Here is a 25,981-nt window from a genome sequence, read left to right as displayed (position 1 = left end):
AAGTAAATAACAGCAAAACATGTCTGGAAGCTGAAGGATGAAATTGAGAAACATCAGGAAATGTGTGGGTCATCTCTTGATGATCCTTGCTTTCCAGAAGAGCAACAGTGGCTCCCTCCAGGTAGGGAACCTGAATGGCTTTCTGCCACACAACAGGCAGGGCAAAGAGGACATTTCAAGGGCATTTTAAAAAGCTGTAATTGCTTAGAAAGGCTGGTAATTATTGCACATCTCAGACTATCCCAGCCCCTCATGGCAGGCTTGGAGAGAGAGAAGATCCCAAACAGCTTCCTGCAGGGAGTGTGGGCTCTGCTGTGCTCCTTGGGTAGTGCTGTACCGTGGGTAGCTGTCAATGGGTGGAAGTAAATCCATTCCTGTGGCCATTGTAACATCCATAAAGGGGTTATAGAAATAAAGTAACACCACAGCACTGTGGCCTTGCCTTTGAATACACTCTTAAAGATATAATTAAAACCACCGAGCTTATTTCAGCCAAAGTTCGTAAGGGATGGCTCTGGCATCATGCCGATTGCAGGAAGGCTAATTACACCATAAATTAAACTTTTTTTTTTTCCTAACCAAACATTATGACCTTTAATAAAATTGTTTTTACAACCAGCTGTCAATAAATCATCCAGGAAAGCTAGTGAGAAATGTTCTGTGAACACTCCACTTCTGTGAATTTCATTAGCTGCAGTTTATTTGATTTTTTGTGAACTATGATGGTTTTTAAATCTCAAATTAAAAGCCCCGAACCATAAAAACTAATTCAAGAACATTAGCATCTTGGTCTCTGAAAATGAGCCTCCCTAATTGCAGAAATTAGTCAAGATTGTATAACGATCAGGAGGTCATTAAAAAAAAGAATAGTGAGTAGGCTGTGCTTGGTGCTTGACCCAGCTACAGCAGCTCCAGAAAAGATTTTTTTTAAATACGTCCTTAATGGAAGAAAACTGTCTCCTGGTAGATCGATTTGAAAGCACTGGGAAAGCCTTTTAACCCAGAGGTTTGGTTTCTGAGACATCACTTTTCTGGCCTTGTTTATTCTCCCAGGCGCATCAGGACTTGAGGTTGGACACGTGCAGGAAGTTTTACTGCGTGTTGTACCCTCGTGTCTGCAGCAGTGAAGTATGGGGTAGTGTCAATAGGCTTTCCTTCAGGACCTCTTTTTGTTTTGCATTCTTAAGGCTTCTGTACTACTTCATGGTAATTACAAATATTTGCAAGAAATATACTATACTGCTTGATTTGTGGCTTGAAGGTGAACATATTTTAAAGCTAGGCATTTTTATTAGATTGGTACCAGAAAATGAAGCTGTTAACATTCTACTCCTCTGCCTCATAAAGCTCTTCTAAGTAGAGGAGTGGAGTATTTGGTGTTGTAGAAACATCTAGAAAGCCTTTAGGTTTGAATGTGATAAGGAAAGATCGCAATCCTTATTCCCAGCTCCTTTTTGGAACTGCGGGTTTCCCCACATTTCTGTTTTCCTCTCGGTACATTTTGGCATGAAAATGTCAAGCCCTTAACTCTCACTGTTCATCTGAATTTCCACAGCTCATTTATGTGGAATATGTATCATAAAAATGAGATATACCTTGCTGAGCCCCATGTGGCTTCCACGAGTCCCTGTTCAGGCAGTTTCTGACATCTCACATACACATCTCTGTTCCTGCCAAGGGTGTCCATTCACAAGGTTCCCCAGGAACTCATCTGTAGAGTGTCCTCAATTCCTTATCATATTTTGTTTTAGGGACCACAAAATCAATATTTAATTTAAAGGAGAAGATGATACTTTCTATCATCTACTTTTTATTAGCAAATTTTAAGTACTACCTATTTTCCTGTTCTCTCCATTTTTTTTTCCTTCCAGGCATTTTTATCCTTTTTCCTGTCTATTGTCACAAGCATTTTTCATTGTCTGAATCAAAGGTCTGTAGTCATGTTTATACTAAAAATATGAGAAAATAATGCAAAAATATTTTGAGTCTTTATTTCTCATTGCAGGTTCCCTGAGAAAATTTTAGGGAACTTTTGAGATATCCACACTTATTTCATGAGCTCTTCTGAGTCTTAGTCTGATACCAATTTCCCTGCTGTATGTTTTTCTCCTCTGGCTTGCACAAATAGGTCCATTCACTTATTTTTTGCCATACAAGCATGTACACTGCCAAAACCAGCCTATCAAATACAAATACTGTAATGTTGTCATTCACATTGTTCCCCAGCTTTCAGCCCCACATGCACCAGTGTGCTCATGTTTATCTATGGAATAGTGATGGAAGTGACAGTTTTTATTGTGTGATTTGATGTTGCAGTGTGGGTTCCCTTAGTCTGCTAATATATTGTAGTTAACCTTGTCATTTCTGGAGCAAAGAGAAAAAACAAACTTTCTGTTTATTCCTCATATTTGATTTTTAGTGAGACTGTTATTATGGTTTCTCCGATGGTCCTTAATATTTTAAGAATTTCAGTTAAAAAAAGGGGGGTGGGTTCTGCAGGTATTTATGACATTTTCCCATGCCCATATGACACAGAACTGCCACTTGAATGTCTTGGCAAAACAGTTTGAACTACTGTTCCACCCCAATTAAACACTGAAACAGAAACTCTAAACTGTCCTGTGAGTAAAATAAATCAATTATATATTAGCAAGGTGTAGGCTACTGATGAGGGCAAGAGAAATCAGAATGTATAAATATGAGTTACTTGAACTCCATGAAACACACACGTCTGCATGCACACACACACATAATGTTGAACTTGATCTGGACTTTTTCCTTCTGGCTTCATTAATCAACTGGCCAGTTAATCTGAAATATTTCACGTCAGCTTCACAGATCTGTTTTATGTATATACATTTTTCAGCTTTTATTTTGTTTGAGGTTTTTTAATATTACTTGGCTTGCCCCTCCATTATTCTTGAACATTTAAGGTTGAAAAAGTAAATTACAGACCCCCATGGACTGATGCAACACAAGAAGGCAGAAGTTTTACATTGCCTTCTCTTTTACACTACATTCTCAGGTCACACATTGTTTGCAAACTGAATGAAATGAGTCCAATAAAATGCTTTACAAAAACTTCCTATTTCATATAGTGGTAGACATCTCATTCTGCAACCATGTTTCTTGTATGTACAAGTCATAGGCACTACAGATGAACAGCCCCTATTTTGTCCCTATTAAGTACTTAGTTGGATTGATAAAGCTTTATCCACATGGAATATGCATCATATGTATCAAAATTGCCTTGCTGAGCAGTAGATAGTTTCCACAAGTTGACTGCCTACTGGTCTGTCTATCTATCTATCTATCTATCTATCTATCTATCTATCTATCTATCTATCTATCTATCTATCTATCTATCTATTCAAACTACAAACAACTGACTTTTGAAAAGGTACTGTACTTCTCAGAAAATATTTTTTCCATCTTAATTTAACAGACAGTTTTTAAAGAGTACTCTCTTCACACATGGGTCATGGATCATGGATACTGAGAGTATCAGTCCATGGGACTTGTGCTCTGTGATATGACAAGCTTGTTAGGATTTTGTCTCAAACTATTCCTGCTTTTTTGTTTTCTTTTTCCCTTTTTCCCCCCTTAACCCCCTTAGCATTAGCAGGACTACTCTTTCCATTAAAACTTCATCTTCCTTATAGTTTGGCTTTGTCTTGCAGCAAGACTCAAAAGTTCCTGCAAGAGACATTATAAATAGTAACTATATCAATAAAGGGCTGCATCTGAGGGATACAAAATATTGCCAGCTGCAACATTTTTGTTCAAATTTGCATTAGAGTTTTCTAGTTAGGAATGAAGTTTTTTTACTGAGGCCTTGTACCAGGAGTGGATACACTCAGCATTTTTAGTGAATATGTGATTCCCTGCAGCCCAGACTCATCATCAATTGGCCAATTTTAAAGACGTTGCCATGAGATTTTTCTGAGTTTTTGAAATGTTGTCCTTTTATTGCATTTTAGTTGTGCAGGATAGAAAAGACAAGTATTCCTTTTGTGGATAAAGTTTTTGGTTATTGAGTGTGTACCCATTACTCTATACACTCTCTGCTATTTGCCTTCAATTCTGAAGCGAAAGTAAGAGGTTTTTAGACTGCTGAAAAAGTCCCTGGACTGTGGGATTGCTCAGGGAAAGCCAAGATACCAAACACCTGTTTTTCACTAAACTTGAGGATGTTGGGTAGGTCAAGAGGGGAGCTGTGGGTTAGCTCATTCCACTGTAAAGCAATGAAAGCCATAAAATATTATGAGCAAAAAGCCACCTGTTCTTGAATTAGTGCTTGCCATCTACCTTTGTGGTTTGAATGGAAAGTTCAGTATCTAGGCAGCCTGTTTGCCTTTTGCTCTGACTTAGCCACAGTGTATCAGTTTATACAGTGCCTTCCCAACCAGCTTCTCAAAATGTAAATGCTGGTGCACAAATGCATCCCTCCCTCTCCCAGGCACACCACACTAACAGGAAAACAACTTTTCTGGAAATAAAGAAAAAAATAGCGAGTATCAGAAACTACATTCAATGTCAAAGTACTGGAGATGAATTTCAGGAAGATAAATCTGTCATGATGAATGGCTGCAAGACCACTCCTTGATTTACTCCAGGTGTTGTATTTTACACAAGTAAATGCTTTCCAAGCAGCAGCTCTCCTCTGGCAGTTTCACAGTCCTCTTTTGTTGGACAAGAAAACTTGATGGTCTTGGTTTGTTGAGATCTAAAATGTTAGTGTGGAAGAAAAGAGCTGATCTTACAGAGGAGCCATGTACCCGACAGAGGTACCCTGAAGGGGCCCTGCTATCCCATTACTACATTGTCCAAAAGACAGCTGGCTGAAGGCAAGAAAATCAGCTTGAGAGAGTTTTATCATGAGGTGCCTCAGGAGGCTGTAGCCTAAACAGATTTACTCTGTCCTGCTCTAAAGGTAATGTCTGTGCAGCTGCTTCTCAGGGACTAAATGCCATACAGGTGTGTTTATTTTGGGTTTCAGAATGAATCCTTTGGCTCTTGTTCTTCTAAAAATTACTTTTTGTTGCTGCTCTCAGTGATCCTTCTGTGCCTGTTTTTGCTTGTGGCTCAGGCAGTTTAGCCTGTTGTATTTGCTTAGTGTGCATGCACTTCAGTGGGCTCTGGAAGGTGAACCTGGGGTGGCCATGTCATGTTCCCAGGAGAAACTCGCTTTTCATTAAGTCCATGGCTTTTAGGATATTCAGGACAACATTTATTTGGTGTTATTAATTTACTTATGATGCCTAAGTGAGACCTACACTTATCTTCCCCTTCTCATATTGTCAGTGAAGGGAGAGCACATCTTTGAGGTAGTGATTCAGGTGTCACCTCACAGGGCTGAGGCACCATTTCTGGAGATCTCTCCTCCTCCTTCAGCCAGTCTAAATTGTTATTGCTCTATGAGAATCCAAGAATAATTTCCACAGGTGAAGGTTTGCCTGCTTTGGCTTTTAAACACACCTCCTCATTCATCTCAGTTGGAATTCTGCTTATATTTCACAGCACGGGGCAGTGCCACACATGCAGTACCTGTGCAAAGGAGAAGCTACTCATGCTCTACTCTTCTGGTCCCACAATCTGAATTTTCCTGCTCATAGCAGAATTCCCCCAGCTGTGGGGAAAGGTGAAGTGATGGGCAAATATGTGTGCAGTATCAGAGCATGTTCATTGCCTTTGCAGGAGGAAAAAAGGCAAGCCTGAAAAACTTAGGGACAGCTGGACCAGGATTTCCTGTTTTGACTTTGAATTATGTTTAGTACATGGCTCTGGAAACTGTGGTTGCTGGTCCTTATGGCTGGTCCTCTGCCATAGATTAGGAAAAGGAGATAAAATCATATTGTCACTTCAGTCCAGTATGAAATACAAAGACGGCTTGAAGAAAAAAGTAGAAGGAATCATCTAACACAGCAAAATAGAGCCCCTTCTCTACCCCAAACAGACCTGTCTCTCCACTGCCACCTCAAAAATAAAATCTGTGTTGAAATTGCTGGCAGACAATTTAAACTCTGCTCTAGATTCATACCATGCCTTTGTACTGACATTTTCAGTAAGGTTTTTCCTACACATTTTGGGTTTGCTTTTTGGAGGATTAATTATTTACATTTAGACTGGGAAGGCAAAAGGCAGGCTGGTGTAGAAGCTTCACTGATGATTTTTTCATACAGTGGGAACATTAATTTGGCAGTAATTGCAAATGATCTTTGCACTTTAAAGGTATAAAATGTCATATTCTCAGCATCTATTCAAATTAAGGAAATATACCGGCTTCTTAATTCTAAATACTAGTCTGAATGATGTGATGGATATAAATTACATCCTTTTAGGACACAAAAAATAAAAATAATTAATTTTTTCTGTTAGCCTTTTAACTGTGGTTAAATGCTTTTTCCTAAACAGCTTCTTCTAATATCTTTAATTTGCAGTATTTTTACTGATGCCAATTGTTCTGCTGAAGTTTTGCAGAGGATTTAAACCACAGTGGTTTGTTCATTGCACTAGATGCATACAGATTTCTTTTTGTCTGTAAGCGTGCTGTATGATTTTTATGTGAAATTGATTCTGTACAACTGTAACTAACAGGATTTTCCTGGAAACACTCAGAACATCTTGTACCAATGTTTACAATAAATACATAAGAAGAAATTGATAACTATCTAACAGTTTCCAGGAAGATGGGAATTAATACAAAGCCAGCCTCTGAGTGTTTTTCAAAGAGAAAGATTGGGGTTTATTTTATTTCTGTTGAAACTTGTCATGTTATTTGAATTCCCTTGACATTTTTTCATACTTCAGAGCCTTTTTAACATTGTCCAACCATCGACCATTCTGGCCTTATGTGGTGCCTGGGAAATGTTAATTGAGCAATGCTATGTTTAACCTTTCCTTTAAATACTTTGTAAAAATACAGCTGTTAATAACGTTTATTTGGCTCCAATTTAGATATGAAAAAATCCATTTCAGGAGGTTACTGAAAAAAGGTTTAGACTTAATATGTGTTCCCCACATATTAAGAGCAATGGCATGTGCTGTAAAGAATAAAAACCACAACACACAGACATCAGTCCTCATGGGCTAATGGAAATCTAGACCTGATTAAAAACCCATTTCAGGACTTTTTTATTGCAGGGGTGGGTTTGATAGCTGTCAGTGTACAGGAAAATAGCACATCTGGAATCTTACTGTGTACTTGTGCTGGCTGGTATAACTCAACCTGTGTGTCAGGTTTTTTTTTTAATAGCCAAGATTTATTTGGTTTCTATTAATTTTTTAAAAGTCTTTGGTAAGTATGCTTATTAAGTACTAAATTTTTACCCTCCACAAATTAAAAGCTATATTTTAGTAGCGAGCAGTTTCCTTTAGAGAGAAGTAGGAAAGCCAGAAATACATATTAGTAATGGAGAGAGTTATTTGATTACAAAAGTACCCCAGTGGCTTCTCAGGGATGACTGTTTTGCAGCTTGTTTAATGAAGGTTGCATTTTTCTTGTAACTTTTCTATCTAGTTATGAGAAGTCTAAAAGGAGATATTAAATAAGCAGTAGGCTCTGACTACTATTATATCAAGGGTTATTTTCCCATTAGGAAATTGTATATGTCTAGGAAATTGTAACTATTGTTTAAAAAACACTTGGATTTCCTTGTAAAACATGAAACTTCAGTAAAGAGGAGGCTTTTTTCCCAAGCAATGTCTTGGAGAAAATTGAACAGTCACCTACATATTAAGGACTTCAGTGTTGTTACATGTTTTATATGTAACTGTAATATTAATTAAATAAGTGAACTTGTAATCATCCTTAAGTTAAAAGCAAGAACAGAGCAATAAACATCTTTTGATGGTCCCTCACAGCCTGAGATTTATTGTCTAGTTAAAATTTTAATAGTGTAGTTTCAGAACTTTTATACTTTAATTGCTCTAGAGAATTGTACAGCTGAAATATTTCATATATTTTCATATATTCAAATAATGGTCTAAAATCAACAGTGACCTGGATGATGCCTGTCTTGGATGGTCATAAAAATCTCCTACACATGAGTTATTAATGTTTTGGTGGTGTCATTTTAGTCCTGTTCTACTTGGCAAACCCACAATATTTTGAAGTTCTTGCAGGTTAGAGTTACCAGGGGAAACTGTAATTCTTCAATGGGAAGAGAGCCAGAAGGGAATAAATTTTAATCACATTCTATTATCTTCAAGATGGCAGTGTTTTTGAAGCAAATTATATGTTATTTATTCCATTTATATACAGTATAGATGGATACCCATTTAAATGTCATTCTGGTGTGCAAATGACTCATTATAAAAGTCATAATAAAGGACCTCTAGAACATCACTACAAAGTGCCCCAAAAAGTCCAGCTACTTCATTTTGGCTGAGGTGGAGGAAAAAAATGTACACCTTTCTGGCACAGAGTCACCCACAGGAACAATCATTCTTCAGGTAGTCATAATCTCAACACAGCAGAGTGTCCATCAATTTTATTTTCACCAAAGCCAAGTGAAATACTTGTGCATAAGAAATTTGGGGGTTTGGTGTGTTTTCTAATTTTGCTACAAACATGCCAATATTTTCAATAGTTTCTTAAAGGGTTTAGAGCAGAGTTCAGTAGTGACTCCTGAGATAATTATTTGTGCTTTAGAAAATGTACTATGTGCATTGCCCAATACTTTAGAAAGTATAATGCATGAGAACAAATTGCACTTTTTGAAATATATGAGCAAAGCATATGTCATAAAGCAGTAGCCTGGCTACTTTTTTTTTTTTTTTTGCTTTTCTTATTAAACAACAATTTTCAGAAAATACTCGATTTTAGAATGTAGTGATTCATGGGTGGTCAGTGGGAGATATTCCAGGTTGTTTTGTTTTTTTAAGGTGAATGATCCTGGCTTTTACTGGGCTGTTTCCTGGACTCTTGCACTGGGCTCCTACCTTATATTCTTGATTGGTCTTAAGAGGTATAAAGCCAGAGACAGAAAATTATTGATTGGAAAAGTCAGCTTTGCCAGACAAGATCCCTCTTGATCTTTAAGTCTCTAATCCAGCTGAGAAAGCCATGAAGTTACTGGGAGGCACGTGGGCTTTGCAAGGACAGGAGTCTGCAGTTAGAAATTATTGAGAGGTATCACTTTATTTTGCCTTGTGTAACAGGGGACTTCTCTAACTTTGACAAGTAAAAACAATTTGAAGTTGTACATGAGTGGACAATTACTATTAAAGGTGTGAAAATATCCTCACAAGACTGCAGCTCCTGCATAGATTCCTAGATTTCAAGAGAGAGGATGGATCCTAACAATGAGTCTTAACCATTTCTGACAGCTATCCTCACTTCAAGCTTATAGACCTGAATTCAACCAAACCTTATTTTTTTTGAAGACATTTGCTTTTGCTAATAAGTTTTCAAGTGACAGGGAATATATTATGTCAAGTAGAAAATTTTAGTGCTAATTTACCTACTGAGTAAGGATTCACATTATTTTCAGTCTGATGTTTTCTGCTCTAGCCATCAGACTTTTACATATCCCTGTCTCCAAGCTTAAAACAGATTTGATGATTTATAAGATGGGAAATATTTTTGGCATGGATGAGCTCATAAACTATGATCAAGTCAAGCATTCAAATTATCTTGGATAAGTTTGAATCTATAGAGTCTTTCAGGAAAAGACAGCTTTTCCAGCCACAGCCCCATTCCTGTAACCCTTTTCTGAGCTATTCCCAGTTTCTGAACATCCCTTTCAAGTAAAAGTCAGCTGGAGACCCCAAGCTCAGAGATTCAGCTTGTCTCGTGCTTTTATTACTCAAAGTACTTTGTGATTCTAAGATACCTGTAGTAAAAAGCAATTTTTCTTTTAAAAATTGGGAGCTTTATAAGCCTTACAGAGCTCTCTTTCAGGATGGTAATTCTCATCATTTCAGCTGTCACACCATATTTACTGCTGTCACTGTTTTCTGTAAAAATAATGAAGTGAAACAATGCTCGCAATTGTTAACATCATCCTGAGTATGAAACGTTCATGTTTCCTAGCAGATCCTAAACCAGAGAGGAGTAAAATGAGGAGAAAACCTTTGGCAGCCCCAAAAACCATGAGCAGAAAGTGGCAGCCCAAAGCCAATAAAAGGAGATAGAACAAGAGGATGACAAATGGGAATTTGTGTGGGTGACACCTCCGGGCATGGCTCTGAAAAGCTCTTGGGCTGGATGGGATTTTCCTGTGTCCCAACACGGAAAGTTTGAGTGCAAGGACTTGCTTGGCAAAAAACAGTTGGAAGAAGGAACATTTTCAACTCCCTCTTGGATGCACCAGGGCTTCTGCTCCAGAAAACAACATAAGAAGTCCTACAACAGGCATGCCTGTCACCATATTAGCTCTGCCACAGCCTGGTAGATATTGGGCACTGGCCTGTTGTTGTTGGCTCTCATCATGCTTGAAGACTGTCCCAGGTGACAATGCAAGGATGTGCCCAAAAGTATGTATTCTATCACCATCTGCTGAAACCAGGTGGGGCAGTGATTCTCATCTCTGTGAGAGATATCCTCTGCTAATGGGCCATCTGTTGAAAGCCAGGTGGGGCAATGTTCTTTATCTTTCCCATGACCCATCCTTCCTCCAGGAAGATATCTTCTGTTAATGGCCTATTCAGTTCCAGTGCATGACTGATAAAATTACATCATCTCATTGGGAGATGCTCCACCCAGGAGAAGCCAAGCCTTTTCTACCTAGATAGAAGCTGAGATTTGGCACACCAAGGCAGTCCTTACCACTGGTTTCCAGAGGACAAGAGCTACCAGACCTTTCTACAGGATCACTACTTCAACAAGACCACTTCATCTGGATTACTACCACCACCCAAACTAGTGGGGTATCAGGTTGTATTCTGTCAGTGTTTTTTCTTTTGTTCTATTGCATGGATTTTATTTTTCACTTTTTTTCTATTAAATTGTATTTCTGACTTGTAGTGTGTCACTGGTTTTGCTTTCAAAACCATTACAAAGACTTAATTATTTTTAGCAATCACAGTACCTCCATTACTGTACATCTTTATTAAATTTTATGTTCCATAGAAACTTCTTCTCATTTGTTGTTTGCATGGAATTTTTTTTTTTTTTTTTTTTGCCTGTTTGGAGAAAGTGATCTTTCCAGCCCTGGATCTTAAGAGACTGAAGAAACAGGAGCTGGTGTGAAATGGCTTGAGAGTTTTGACCCAAACTGAACTGCAGGTCTCTGTGGGTATAGGATATTCCTTTGTGAATGGACCATAGGAGGTCAAGTGAAATGACAGTAAAAAGACTGTTCCTGTCAGATTTCAGAACACCACACTTAAATTATAGGTAATTTTTATAATATAGAAATTTATTCTACATGGTTTCTAGTCCTGCTCCCAACTTTAGCTCATTATCTCTTTGCTGGCTTCATTGTTTTCTCAAATCCCCCACATTTTTTGACTTTCACAGAACTTCCCACTCGGCTGTACCAGCCTCTAAATGTATGGGTGTAGAAGAAAGGGAAGCCAGAATGGCTCTGTTACTGTTAAGGTGGATATTCTAAAATATGCCAAAAACCCAAACAAAAAAAGAGGACACTCCAGTATAAAAATTATACTGATGGGAGTGTTCTGAGCTTGTAAGCAAATGTGCAGATTGCTGCCAGAAGGATGTAATTGTACAAATACCTAATAAGCTGTAGAGTTGAATTCCTTGAGTAGAAACAAATATTTTCTTCCAGAAAATATCCGTTTGTGGCATTCAAAGCTGGAAAATACTATCCCTAGTTTATAAAAACAAAATTAAATTCAGAGATGATTATGTGATCTGCCTAAGATTTCAGAGACATGTAGAAGAGAACTCAGGTGTGACAGTTTCAAGGAGGAATGATACCTCCAATGTATGTAGAAAGTTTAGCTCCTTGATGCCTACGAGCTCTGCACTTGTGCACTCAGTGGCTGTGAAAAACACCCAGTCAAATGTCAGCATTTAGTGTGTGTTCACTTTTCACGGGTGCAAATGGAAACACCAGATGGAAACCAGAATTTAGCTGACTGTGGATACGTTAATGGTTGTCTCAGACGTTTTTCTCTTAAGAGGATGTAGATCTACCGCTCCTTCTCTTAGCAGAAAGGGTCACTGAAAGAGCTCAAATGATGGGGCTTTTCTTGCCACTCTGAGAGAATTGGCTGTGCTAAAATTCTTCCTGACTTGTGTTACCACAAAAATTGTAAAAACAGTTTTACAAGCTGTTGTGCTTTTCTGCAAAACAAACACATGAAAAACATTTAATGACCATTGCTTCTTGCATCTTCCTGTTAATTCATGTAATGTAGCCCTATAAAAAGCTGAGAGCTGTTTGGTTGGAGCAGTTTAAGGTATTTATTGATATTTGCTGGTCATACTGTACTTGCAGTGTGAACCTAGACAGGAACATACAGCTCTCAGCACTGTGCTGGCAAGAGAAGTTAACTTTGCATTTGCATAAGCACGCAGGAAATAAAAGTTACGATGCAGTGAAATGGAGTTAAGTTTTTTCTGCTGGATCATTAACTGGAATTCCAAGTTCTGGTGATGCTCACCCCTGAGCCTAAGGGACCTCACACTTCCAAAGCTGCATGATAGGTGCCTGATTAGAGGGTGACTGTGGATACATGATAGGCATGTGATTGGAATGTGATTGGGAGTGAGAAGAACAGGGCTGGTGTGGGATGGGTGCAGGATGTGCATGGGATGGGTGCAGGATGTGCTTGAAATTACTGCAGGATGTCTGTAGGATTTGTGTGGGACGTGTGTGGGATGTGCATGATTGGCCTGAGATGGGTGAGTGATGGCCACTGGTTCCAATTAAAGCTCAAGTGCAGCTGCAAAATTCCAATGGCACCCACATCTTAGGCACAGCTTTCCTGCCTCTCTTCCTGTATCACCGGGTTAATTCACAGTATATGCAACTGATTTGGCAGATATATGGATTCCAGAATAACTTGGCACTGGCTGTACATATTATTGGCAATTTTTCAAACCTCTCTGTTCATGTGGATCTCAAAGCTGGTCTTGCTTCATTTGTAAATGCAGTAATTTGCCCAAGTCATGAATGTTGCCCTGTAATAAAGTTATTTCTCCAATAAGCTCAGACCTGTTGGACATCTTTGTGCTGGAAGTAATTATGCCTCCTGACATCCACTGAGGAGTGACTCCCAATTTGCATATGCTTGATTTGTGTTGTAATTCCTGACCTGTCAATTGATCTTGTTCTGTATATTCTGTATAGTCACACTTTACAGTAATGTGGTTTTTCACGTCATGTAAGTTATGCATTTTATCATCTGTAGTTTCTTTGTGTCAGAATATTTGTGCTTCTTTTTTATATCTTGGATATGAATAAAAACCAAAAGTTCAAATAAGTGAGGCTGCTGGAATTTTTCTACTGTGGGGCTTTAAAACACACTAAAAGAACACAGTATTTCATGTTTTGAAGTTCTGCTCTATTGAAGGAGAAAAATGATGAAACAGAACAGAAAGAAAATAGCTAGTGGTGAGGGAAATGTGAAGACACAGTACAAAAGAGGCTGGGACATTAATTTATTTTCTCTAAGCTCTTGTATACAGAGCTTGCACCCAGTTCTACGTGCTACAGAGTTATGTTTGATATGTTAGCGAAGAAAAAAGAAAAATTTGGGCATAAATTTTAGGCTGTGTTTTTGCATGTGCCAATTTTTCCAGTGCTGTTCTCTATCTTTTGTTCTCCTCAGCATCAGCCGTGTCACTTGGATGCTTCTAATTTCATCCTTATTTTAATAATTCTACTTTCTTTTGTTATGAATAACCAGGCTGGGTCTAGTACAGGCTGGAATATCAGGTAGATAAAACTAAATTTAATCATTACACAATACTTTCTGATAGCCTAGATTTACTAGGGAAAAAATGGGACTCCTATATTGAGGTGAAATAGGTCTGCAGGTGATATTGCTGGAGCAATAACACACCACCTAATTCACTGAGTGCAGCTTCTGATAGGAATGTGATGTGCCAGCTGGATAGAATCCTGCTAGGAATGGCTATAAACCTTTTTATTAAACATGATTCAGCTTGTCTTTACTTCCTTCTCCCCTCTAGTTCTCAAAATTGCAATTTGTATTTTTTTTATATGGTAGGAAAAATAAGGCAAAGAATCAAAGATTTCATCTGTATTATAAATCTCATTCCTCAGACCTCCTAAATGGAAGTTGTTCCTGGAAAGTTTGGACAGTTCCTTTATTTCCCTTAATAACTGCAAACACTAAACCACCACAGCAGAGATTTGAATTGCCACACATTATCTGGTGATTTTCTGTTCATTGTGACTTCTCTCTGTCTCTTTCCCCTGTCTTTTAGTGCACAGCTTGTGGAAATATGTCACAATTCTGTGGTGCAGCAGAGTGGGAGGCAGAAAATCTGGATCTTATTACCAGTTTGGCCATGGTCTTCCTATGTGAACATGGGTAAGTAATTTATCTCTGCACTCACAATACAGCCATGTTAATCACCTACTTCACAGGGCTGATCTGTAGCATTCTTGAAGTGTTTAAGCAGTTAAGATGGAACTCACAAAGCATGTAAATTATGTCTTTGTATTGTGTTTGGCTAGTATGGGTACTTCTGGGCAACCTGAAGCTTCTCTGTGGGACAGAACCAGTGGCTGCAGCTGCTGATGCTCATACTACCCAGATGTCCTGGGATGTGGCTGCGTGGCAGCCCAGACCTGCTCTTTAACAGCTCCTCAGGTGAGTCACCCTCATGTTCCACTTTTGGTATGAAATATCTAGGATTAGCAAAGTTGGCTGTCACTCGTATGTGAAAACAAAAGGAAAATTCTCTGAGCTTTGGTGAGAAGAATTATCAGAGCAAAGCAGTCTGGGAGAGAGCAGGTGATCCACACCCTCCTGCCAGATGCAAGTTTATACCTGCACATCTGTTTAATCCATGCTTTAGAACGTGCCACTGATGCACCAAGCTGGTACCAAAGTGCAAATATTAGGACTGATTCATATTATAATGCACCTTTCAGCCATCTTCTTGTTTTCCAAAATAAAAAAACTGCATGGGTTAAAGAGTGCAGTACATGTCAAAAATCTCTGGCTCGCCCTGTTTGCTCACCTCCTCTGATCCTATAAATTATGTGTACTATGTTCATCTTGGACTCTTACTGCCTCATTTTCCCACTTACTGCATAGCTTGGCAATGTTAGAAGGGACATATTTTTTCTTCGTCTTCTTTCTTTTTGTTTTTCTGGCTGTGCATTTTATTTAACTGGGACTGCAAAATGACAGCATTAATTGTCAGTCTGGCACAAGCTCCAGGCTTTATTTGATAGTGGGCACTACTTAAACCAGTGTGTAAAAGCAGCAAGGAGTCCTGCTAACCCGCTCCTTGGAGTGCAGCTCGTCTGTGCAGTGTGTGTAAGAAAAGGCCCACACTTGAGACTGACAGGGGTTGAAATAGATCTGGCAAAACTCATTCTTCCCTAGAAATTGAGCTGTGAGAGTGAGCATCCTCCAGGCTCACAGGCAGCTGCCCAGCATTGAGCTCAGATTCAGCTCCTTGCAAAGCTGGTGGATGGCACAGCCTAGAAAAAAGGAAGAGGAGGGGAAGTTCCCTCTAGGTAAACAACCTGTTTCCCTGCTGATTCTGTTTTAGATCCCTGTCCAGCAAAGGCTCCTGTGAGCACTTTGTACAGATACATAGTCCCACCAAGCCAGGTGTGAATTTGGGGTGCTGCCCAATTTAATCTAATGTAAAATTATGTCTGAAGATTAGAGGACTTCCAGGACTGGCTCTTTACTGACAATCTTTAGATTATTCAGAAAAAAAAATGCATCTTTTCAGAGCAACCAAGACACCAGGAGGAACTCATAGTATGAAAAATGGACCTGTTTTTCCTCTAATTTTCTAAAATTCAAACATTTTATTAATTTTTCATTGCTAAGTCTTCCTTGCTGAACTATGCTGAAGAGTAGAGCTTTTTGAAGGTGGAGGGGGTGTATGAACAAGTTCAAAGGTCTTAAAATTGGATTAGTTGGTAGGGTGTAGCTGGTTTACCAGAGTTACCAAACAATACTTAGCTCCCATACAAACACAACGTGCAATTAAATGCATTCATCTTGTTCATCAGACTGGAATTGAATCAGCTTCCAGAATTTAACTGTGCATGATTTCTGCACATAACATGAAATGATCTTGAAAAAGTTTGCCATTATGTTTATTTTTGTCTTTTCCCCACTTAGGGAGTAAATCTAAGGGAGCAATTTAATCGGAATATGGGGGTAAGTGATGGGAATTTAACAGAAAAGTCAGGGTTATGAAGGTGTTTTGCTTCTGCTGAAAATCATCTTTACTCCTCATTCAAGGCTTCTGGAACTTCTGCTTTTGCAAGTAGCATTGTGGGTCTTCATAGCTGGAAACCTGATCTTGTCTGTGGCCTTCACGGGTGAGAGAGCCAGTATGACATGCTCACCTTCTATCGATTTTCCAGATCCAAGAATGCTAATATTTTGCATATGCAATCACACTGGTGTTTACATTATTTTGGGATTTGAAGTCTGTTTTGATGCTTTATGAAATCTGACATTGCCTGAATAAACAAATTTTTAATAATTGATTAAAAAGCATAGTTGTACCACTTAATCTGTCTGCACAAGAGGCATTTTTCCTCTGGGACAGGACTAACCCAGCATTTAGTTAATCAAGTTTTAAAAGCTGTGAATTTAAGCTCTTTGGGATATATACATTACCAATTGCAGGAAGTTGGGAAATAAAAGGAACTTTTCAAATAAAAAGATGTCAATTTAATAGCAAAGGAGCTGGAAACAGATGTTTCACGCAAAGCATAAGAGTTGTGTCATTCCTTTAGGTTTTCAAAGTCACTTCTTGTCAGATGCATTGGTTAAGAGAGAAAATTAATGAGCTGTGTTAAGTTTTATTACACAATCTTCTGATGTGGGAAAGCTTCCCTGCAGGAACAGCTCTGTGCATGGCTTAACTGATTTAGGCATGCCTGGTGCAGTATTCTCCAGAATGTGTTGGAGATCAAAGTAGGGAGAGTTATTCAGGTTTTATGGCAAGGTAATTAAAAAAATATGGGGATTATTACATATAAATCATACTTGCATGAATTTGCCGGTAAAATGAAATCTAATAAACACATATAAAAAATTAGATCAGGAAAATATTCAGCCACATTTTTTACCATTGCAGATGCAAATCTGCTCCCTCAAGTCTACAGAATTGACCTCTTTCTTCCACTACAGAGAATTTGGCCCAGTTGCCTTCTAGTGGTGTTTTCATTTACTTTAAGGGAAAAAAAAAAAAGGAAACAATAAAGCTCACTGAGCTCTCCTGCTTTGTGACAATGTGAAGATAGGTACTTTGTACCAGACAAAAAGTGATCTCAGGCAGAGGAGACACAGGACTTTCCTGGGTTTGTGAGATGATTTAATCTGAAAATTCATTCTCCTGGAATCAGACTTGTGTGTCTGAAATTTCTTAGCATCTGTTACAGTGCAGATTATAAGTGAAACAAAGGTTTTGATCAACAGCTTCTGATTAAAAAAACAGCTTCTGGTTAAAAACACCCCTGGAGAACTGCAAGGACTTTGTGTTCTCGGGGGAGTGCACTCAAGCTGAGGAAAGATTATGGCTCATCCTTTCTTGGGCACGTAAAGGAGAAATGGGTGCATGTACTATACTCCAAATAGGGCTCAAAAACCCCAGCCTAGAAAGAGGAAAAGATGATCCAGTTGTGAATGCTGAAGTACTGATCATGAAATGCAGAAAACATTCCTCTCTGGGTGGGAGAGAAATGAAGATTATTGTGAAACTTCTGTTTAATCAGAGGAAAGTTTCCACATTTCTGTCACATAAATATGCAGAAAGGATAAGCTTATAGCCACAGCTGTCCTGAATTCAGTGATACCATATGATGACACAACACACATGCACATGCCTGTATAAATATATACACAGTTGAAGTCAAAACATATAACACTGTCAGGACTGAGCTTTCTCTCTTTAAGGATGTGCATATGCCCTCTTTGGTCTAATTGGGTTTATGACTCTTCATGCATGTGTATATGCAAGAGACATAAAATACAAGTACAGTAGCTTTTGATGTGAAATAACATTTTCTTGTACCAGCTACAGGTCCCTGAGAGACTACACGTGAAGCTCACAGTGAAAGCTCTGCAGCTGAAGCCCTGGCAGCAGAATAAGTGGAACACACACTTGGCTGTCATTTTCCAGTCTTTGCTGCAGTCCCAAATTGCATTAAAGGGAAGCTATTGACTGGCTATTCTGTGCAGATGAAACAATTTCAACAAGAAAATCCTGTGAGAAGTTTCAGCTTAAAATCTACCCATGCTTTGCTGTTCTGGGTGATGAAATAATTTCCTGACAAAAAAACCATCCCATAATGTCAAAATGTTTAAAGGTACTTGATTGTGAAATGCTGAACATCTTGGTGTTTGGCATAGCTGTTCTTCCACTTGTAATACTTTTCAAAAAATCAATACACACTGCATCCAATAATGACAATAAGTGTGTATTAGAGATATACTGCCTGGAACTGGAAGCTGATGGGCAGGCCTGAAAGTATGGCAGGACTAAGTTTTATCTGCATGCTCCCTGAGCTGTTAATCATATGAGCACAGTCTTGAAGACAAGGACCAGAAAACTCACTGAGATTTTGAAACAACAATAATGTAAAGCCTGTTGCAAGATTTAATATAAAATCTGAACAGTATTCTGTGATGTATCTGGTTCTTGTTTGATGTACTTCTACTGCCAGAGTTAATATAGTGTTTGCAGTGCACACATAAAGCAGATATGCCCAAATTCCTCTCTAAAAGAATTAAATTATTTTAGTCATGCAGGCTATCTTTGCTGTTGTTTCTTTCCCACAATTTCCATAGGCTTTATTTAGTTATGTAAGTTGTTCTTAACAACTTTTAACATAATTTGCTTTAATATAATAGTAGCAATAGATGGTTATAGAGAAGGCTATAAAGATTCTTCTTAGAAATTTCCAGGTAAGAGGGAAGTCCCTCTTTCTTTGGGATTTTCAAAGTCTGAGAGAAAATAATCCTCAAATGAGGTATTCAGAGACAAGGTTTTCTGTTCTCAGGTGGTAATGATTGTGCATTTTACTACAGCAGAATAAAAATCACCCTCCAATGTACCAGCAGTCAAAGTTTTCAAAATATTTCAACCTCCCAAAAGTAGAAGTGTCTAAGCTTTCCTAAAGGCTGGTGCCAGTCCTTCAGATATATAGTTCAATTTCAGCTTTACTTATTCTGTATGCTTGAAAACATCAGTAAGCTGAAGATTTTCTTGCTCTTGCTGCAGACATGCTGCATACAGGTGTGAGTGTTTCATGCAAGATCTGCAGAAAGAAAGGAACATGCAAAGCCTGTTGCACAGGCTGTCATGTCTGGCCAAAGTCAGTCTGACTTGAGTGTTCCCAGTGTATTCCCTTCTTCCCAAAATCAACATGAGCCATTGCCTCAGCTGTGTTAAGGTCAACGGCTGGCCAAAGCTAACTCCAAGCATTTAACTACTTAACATCATTATTTCACCCTTTGTAAAATGGCATCTCAGTGGGAAAGTCATTGAAATTCTTATCTAGAAGCTGCTTTAAAAATTGGACTGTTATTACTATTAGGTCACTGTGGAAAAAGAAAAAAAATTGCCCTGAATTTTTCTCAAATGTATTTATGACTAGGAGGCAGCCTACATAAACTTGTATCTAAACAGGTTCATAGGCACAGTGTTTCTCAAGGCAAAACTCATTTTAGAGCCTCGCTAGGTTTACTTCAAGCATTTCCATCTTCCCTATTTGGAATAGCTGGTTACCAGCCTAACTGCAAGAATAAAGCTATTTATGGACAGAGTTTTGTGTCTGTGTGCTAACACCAGTGTCAGCAGGAGAACGATCCCTGGAGGTGATGCTAACTGTCAAAAATGTAATTGCTTTCCAGTAACAGTGACAAAAGGCTTTAAAGGGGGAAGCAGGACCATATAAAACCTGTTTTCTCTGATCCTAAAAGGATCAGATAAAATGATGAACTGTCCCTGAACTGTTGGGATGATTTTGTGATGAGATACATGGCTTGGGCAATCTGGTTATGGGCCATCTGCATCTCATACCTCCTTGAAGGTGAAATTTGCTCCTTGCCAATTTTTTCTTTCGAGTTGCACCATCTTTTGCTCTCAACTATCTACACAGATGAGATTTTAATAATTTCTTATATAGGGCAGATCAATTTAATGGTTTTGCCTAACTGGAGCTGTACTAGTTTATTTTCAGCAAGAACATCCCTTTCTGACCAAGATCTCTCTAAACAGTTGAATACATTGAACTAATGTTTATTAATTTTATGAGGAGTGCAATGATTTGATAATCATCTATAAATACTTTCTCTTCTGAGCGTGCAGAGCTTAATGTATGGTTTTATTTATTAAATAATAAATAATAGGACTTAGGAGGAGTGACAGAGCAGCTTGGCAGGCACCTGGTGTCCAGACAGTGACAAACCACCACAATTTAAAGAGTAGGCTTCATTCAATTATCACATAATCACATAAGAATTTACCTTTTACATACATATTTGCAAAACTCTAAGGCACTGTTAGTTTAAAGACAAAGTCCAGCACAATAAGGAGTGGAACAACACACTGAAAGTCAAAAATGGCCACAAGATGTACTTTCAAAACATGAAACTGCTTGTTCAGAAAGAGGAAATTCAGTTATTTGCAATTAACCCTACTCTAGCAATCTTTCTGCAAGAAGGCACAGACATCTGTTTGTCTTTCCATGCAACATGTGCTGTGGCAGGATGAAAATCAGAAGCAGAGCTAGTTGCCCTTCCACAAACTCCCAGATCTGATGTAAGATTAGAATATTGGAATATAAGCTCTTTGAGGTGGCACAAATAATGGCAGAGAACAAAACACAACCCAAATGTCCCCAAATTCCAGTACAGAAATTATAGTTAAACCTCCCTTTATACACTTTAAACCTAACTTGCATTATTTTCTGTGCTTATTCCTTATGTTCAGTGCAGGTAATTGACTACATTTAGGCTTTAAACCAATTATCATTCTGGAAAGTGCTTTCCAAACCACAACTCCTTTATGGGCCAGCTCCTGTTCTCAGTGAATCACAGGAGTTCTGCTGGTGACTTTGGTGGGAGCAGGAGCAGTGCTAATGAAGTAGTCATAAAAAAGAAAAAGACAGGGAAAAAGCAAACTACTTTACCAGTGCTTTGAGGTTAAGGGTAGAAGTTTGCTATAGACATTACAGCAAAATGATTTGTTCTATAGCTTTTCCTTGAACATGCAAGTGCAACATTGTCTTATTATGCACATCCTGATCTCTGCCGTGTCCATGCTCTTGCCACATATTCTAATTTTGGCAGGAAGCAAATACTGGAGTCTATTTTGCTTTGCATTTGCTATAGACGACCCCATGTGACAGATCAGCTATTTCTCCCCTGCTGTTCTCAAAAGTTTTTGTAATATCAACCTTAAAAATCACATTTCTCTGGCAAATTTCTTCATGATAAAGTCAACCATAAAATGAAAGACAAATGCCTTTGGGCTTATGAATTCTTCTTTCTCCCAAGCAGCAAAATGCTGTTATTTTGAGAAGCGTCTGTGTTCATTGTCTTTCTGAAATCTGAACTTTTTCCACTTGGAGACAGTGAATTGGCTGAGAATCTCACAGAAATGGTATTAGGTGTTGATCTCTTTGTAGGAGAGCGGGGGGAAGCAGCCAGCCAGACCACATTGATCCGGGCTGCAGGATGTGTTTAGTGAAAAATCCATAGCTGAGCTTAGGGTGTCAGCTGTCAGTCTGCAGAGCATCTGTCAGAGGAGCACTGCTGCAGTGCTGCTGAGTGTGAGTAATGCTCTCACAATATGGCAGGATGGTGCTATAGATTACAGCCCTAATGGAGCACATCCTGAACAGCTGAGCCTGCTCTCCCTCGCTCATTCAACAGCAAGGGCTGCCTCGCTGTAAGAGCTTGGGGGATTATGTACTCCAAACAGCTGTCTATAGCACCATGGATTTATTTGGGCTAAATGAGAACTTGCTTTCTTTAGCTAAATCAAAATTTATCAGACAGTTTTACTGTTGGCAGTTAAAATAAAATGTGTTTGCTGAACAGTAAACACCTTGTTACTGTTAGGAAGGATTATATAAACAAAAGGCATACACAATGAAGTCTTATGCCAACTGACTTACTGTCAAAATAATATACTGCTGTTAGTGGAATTGTGCTCACTTGAAGGAAATTATGGGCCTAAAAACACATCTTGAATGACAAAGAAGCCATTTTTCCACAAATAATCTTTAAAAAGTTTAATACACTGTGCCTCATAGAAGTGGTTTCAGAGACCTAGGATGCTGAATCCTCTTACAGGAATTTTAGGAAAAACTGGGTGAGCTGCCTGAAAGCTTCAAAGGTTTGCTGAATTTGCATAATGCACCAGATTAAGTAGATTTAACATTTCCTCCTATGAGATATATGAGAGCTTTTTTGTTCAACAAAACTACAAACCCTCCTTTTCAACATTTTCAACACTGTTCTTCTTTCACTTATTACACTATGTCATTTATTCAACTACAGAACACTCATGAGTAACAAAATATAGGTAGCAGTCATATTAGACAATTTATATAGCATAAATCAGCTTCTTTTTATTCCTTGAGAAATTGAAAATAAGGTGGGTATTCGTTTTTGTAATTACAAGGATAAGGGCAGGTTCAGGCCCAGTAGTGACTGAAAGGAGTTATGCTAACTACAACAAATTTTGGATTATTTTTCACAGAGATTGAAAATGAATTTATTTTCTTTGTTAAAAACTAAAGTCCCAATCCAGGAAAGCATAGGGGTAATGTTACATGCACTTTCTCAGAATTTTACTGTGCAAAAGATTTTGCATTTCTTCCTACAAACGTGCAAAACATTTCTTTTAATTTAGCAGTCAAAACACCAGAATCCATCTGAAGTTACAGGAAATGTCTTCTGCTAGCAGAACCCACTATGTGACTGTAATGTAGACAGGAAAGATGACCACACTAGGAGAGATGGACATTATCTCAAAACTCAAGGGCTGTAACCTGCATTCCAGCTAATGGTTTCTCAAGGATACTTTGAGAAAAGATTTATTATAAGTCTGCAAATTCTTGAGTAAAACTCTGAAATTTACACAGATGTGTCTTGTGGAACCCCAGTGAAGTGTTTATTAGTATATTTACGTTTATTCCTTACTATGTCTATGTTTGGAAGACTTATTTTTCTAGGAAGAGAACATGCTGGAGGTTGAAAAGCAGAATTTTAATGGTGCCTTGTAAATTTTTCTTTAGCCAAAACTGGCTCCAGGGGAAGTTAAGATGAAGCTTTCCACACATTTCCCAACAGAATATCTTGCTTCCTTAATGCTATTACTGACCTTAGAAATGCTCCTTTTCCATATTCCTACTGAAAAGCTTGCATAATATTATTTTGAGGACAAATATAGCAATTGCTTTGCAATTACTTTTTCCAGTTCTTCAGGAAAACTTGAGGACCCAGTAATAATCTCTCTGTGCTGTTTGTCAAGACTGTGGTGTAATAAAATGTAGAGATCCTTTTAAATCCACCTTCTTACATCTTAGAAAAAAATCACAAATGGAAAGATTTCTTCTATTTCATCTTTCAGTAAAGAAAAAGATATCTGGTTATTAAGTGGTGCTGCTTTAAATTTCAGGACAAATCGAGAACCATCATTTTGTTATGTCAGGCAAAAAATGGGTGTTTAGGAATCTTTCTGTGGGAAATCAAGGGTAAAGTAACTTCATCAGGATTTTCTATTGGCATTTTTTAAGTATGTATATAATTTATGCTGGTACACAAGTGATTTGCCTGGGCTAATTAATTAGGGTCAAACCCATTATAGGTCCACACTGTTAACCTTTGACATAAACCTGAAGGATCAGGAAAGATGATCACCTATTTTAATTATTTTCTGAATTCAGGGTTTTTTTAAAAAAAATGCAATTACAGACAGGGTATTTTGTGGAGAACATGATACCTTAGGATTTAATCCTTCCTTCAAACCAGGCATTAAATGGCTTACTCTACCAAGAGAAGGTCTGTCATTTATGAAACTGCATGCAAATTTTTAGCATGTATCAAGTTACTTTCTCTGGCATGTGATATGGCACAGAACAGGCAGAACAGTGACAAAGGGAGATGCAAAATTAAAGTTAGTTCTCCCATGCACTGACATTGCTCCAGTATGAAGCAATTAACATTTCCTGGAAAAACTTCTCTGCAAAGAACAGGTAAAGTGAGGCACAGCTTCCTTCAGATTTATTTCCTTCTGTCCATTGAATTTCTTGCATTGTGAAAACTCCTGATACTTGGTGAGGAAGATACAACTACTAGGAGCTACTCAGAGCCCAAATGTCCAGTTTGTGCACACTCTTTGGCCAGATGCCTGCTGCTGCACAGAGGATTGGATTGCACAGCTCTACCTGCCCTCCTGTCTCAGCTCTTGCACTCACCTAGCTACTGATTATCACTGCATTTCTAGGAACTCAGTTATCTCTCTGACCTGTAATCCTTTGTCAAATGTGGCTGACATTTGGGAAAGATTTCCAAAGCTAGAAAGAGATAAAGTGTGTGATTGCACAGGCTCATTTCCTTAGGGAAGAGTAATACACAAATACATATATATGTATTTGCAGTGATTTATCTGGTAACATATGTATCAAAGCTGTAGGTAATTTGAGATTTTGTGGTAACTATAAATGCTGTGTTCAGAGACCAGCAAAGTGAATGGAACTTAAAGAGTTGAAACACAAAGGAGCTCGAAAAATTCCATCTGCTGCCAGAAACATAAAGTATGTTACCTCTAAAAAGAAGAGTCCTGTCTTCCAGATGATGTGAGTTTCACCTTCAAACCAGGATCAAACTCTTTACTTTTTAAGCAATAAATGCACACCTATACTTTGGTTATTATCTCTCATTACTCTCCATGGGAATTAGGCACACAGCCTAAAAATCTCTGGTATAACTCACCATTGCCTGCAAGTAGCTGCTTTTCTGGACTTCCCTCAGCTTTGTTCACCTTACATTTTATATTTACGGGGCTGTCATCAGTCTCAGCCATCTATCACTGCCACACCAGTGTCCTAGCTGTCCTTCCTCTTGGTCACCATTCAAGCAATGTCCAACAGTTGTATTTTTCATGGAAGGGAGTCAGTGTTTAGCAGCTGCTCTGGTTTCCACCTCTGGCAAGCAGAGGAGTGCACACCTTTAGCACTGTTTGCTTTACCCTGTGTTTGGCTGACCTTTATCTGCTCCAGGTACCTGCTGCTGGTATGCTGTCCCCCAGTAAGAGTGTGGGACTTCTCTTGCAAAATGACCTTTTCTGTGTTTCAAAGATCTGCTGGTGAGGCCACTCAGTGCTTCACCAGGTGGTTTTAGCCCTCCTATTGCTCCACCTGCAAAAAACATCACCTTGGCTTTGTTGAAGGCAGCATTTACCTTTCTTTCTTAGGCTTTACCATGATTGCTGGTGATAGCCTGGCTCCCTGAAACTAGTGTCCCCTCTAGATTCAGTAAGGGGAAAATCAGGGACAGCAAAATATTCATTTAGGTTTGGTTCTATCAGTTGACTTGAGGTGTTTGCTTCCAAGGGAAAACTTTAGGAGGAAGTTTCTGGCTTGCACACAAAGGAAGGTTGCCCAAGGAAAGAATGTTTCCATCAAAAGGGTTTTTCAGGAAGGCACACAATATCACTTATATTTTCTTTCTGACATGCAAGCAAATTAAGTCATATCAAAGACACTTTATATGTTTTGAATTGCTAAAAGCTCCATAGCTCTTTAAATAATTGCCAGCCAGAATATGGTTTTGCATGTTTTTGGAAATGCACATTAGTCCTGACTCCCCTCCAACT

The 25,981-nt window shown here is 38.5% G+C and overlaps 1 long non-coding RNA gene across 1 annotated transcript; it reads left to right on the top strand.

The window, feature by feature from the left end:
* Window positions 1–14,366: 14,366 nt before the first annotated feature.
* Window positions 14,367–19,195, top strand: LOC306798702. Its single transcript, XR_013773447.1, has 3 exons — window positions 14,367–14,475; window positions 14,622–14,757; window positions 18,173–19,195. It is a non-coding gene; the product is annotated as an uncharacterized lncRNA (long non-coding RNA).
* The last annotated feature ends 6,786 nt before the right edge of the window (window positions 19,196–25,981 follow it).

The sequence above is a fragment of the Erithacus rubecula genome (genome assembly GCF_903797595.1).
Source record: "Erithacus rubecula genome assembly, chromosome: 2".
NCBI classification, from domain to species: Eukaryota; Metazoa; Chordata; class Aves; order Passeriformes; family Muscicapidae; genus Erithacus; species Erithacus rubecula.
Note: the sequence above shows the minus strand (reverse complement) of the source record. Positions and strands in the feature narration are given on the sequence as shown.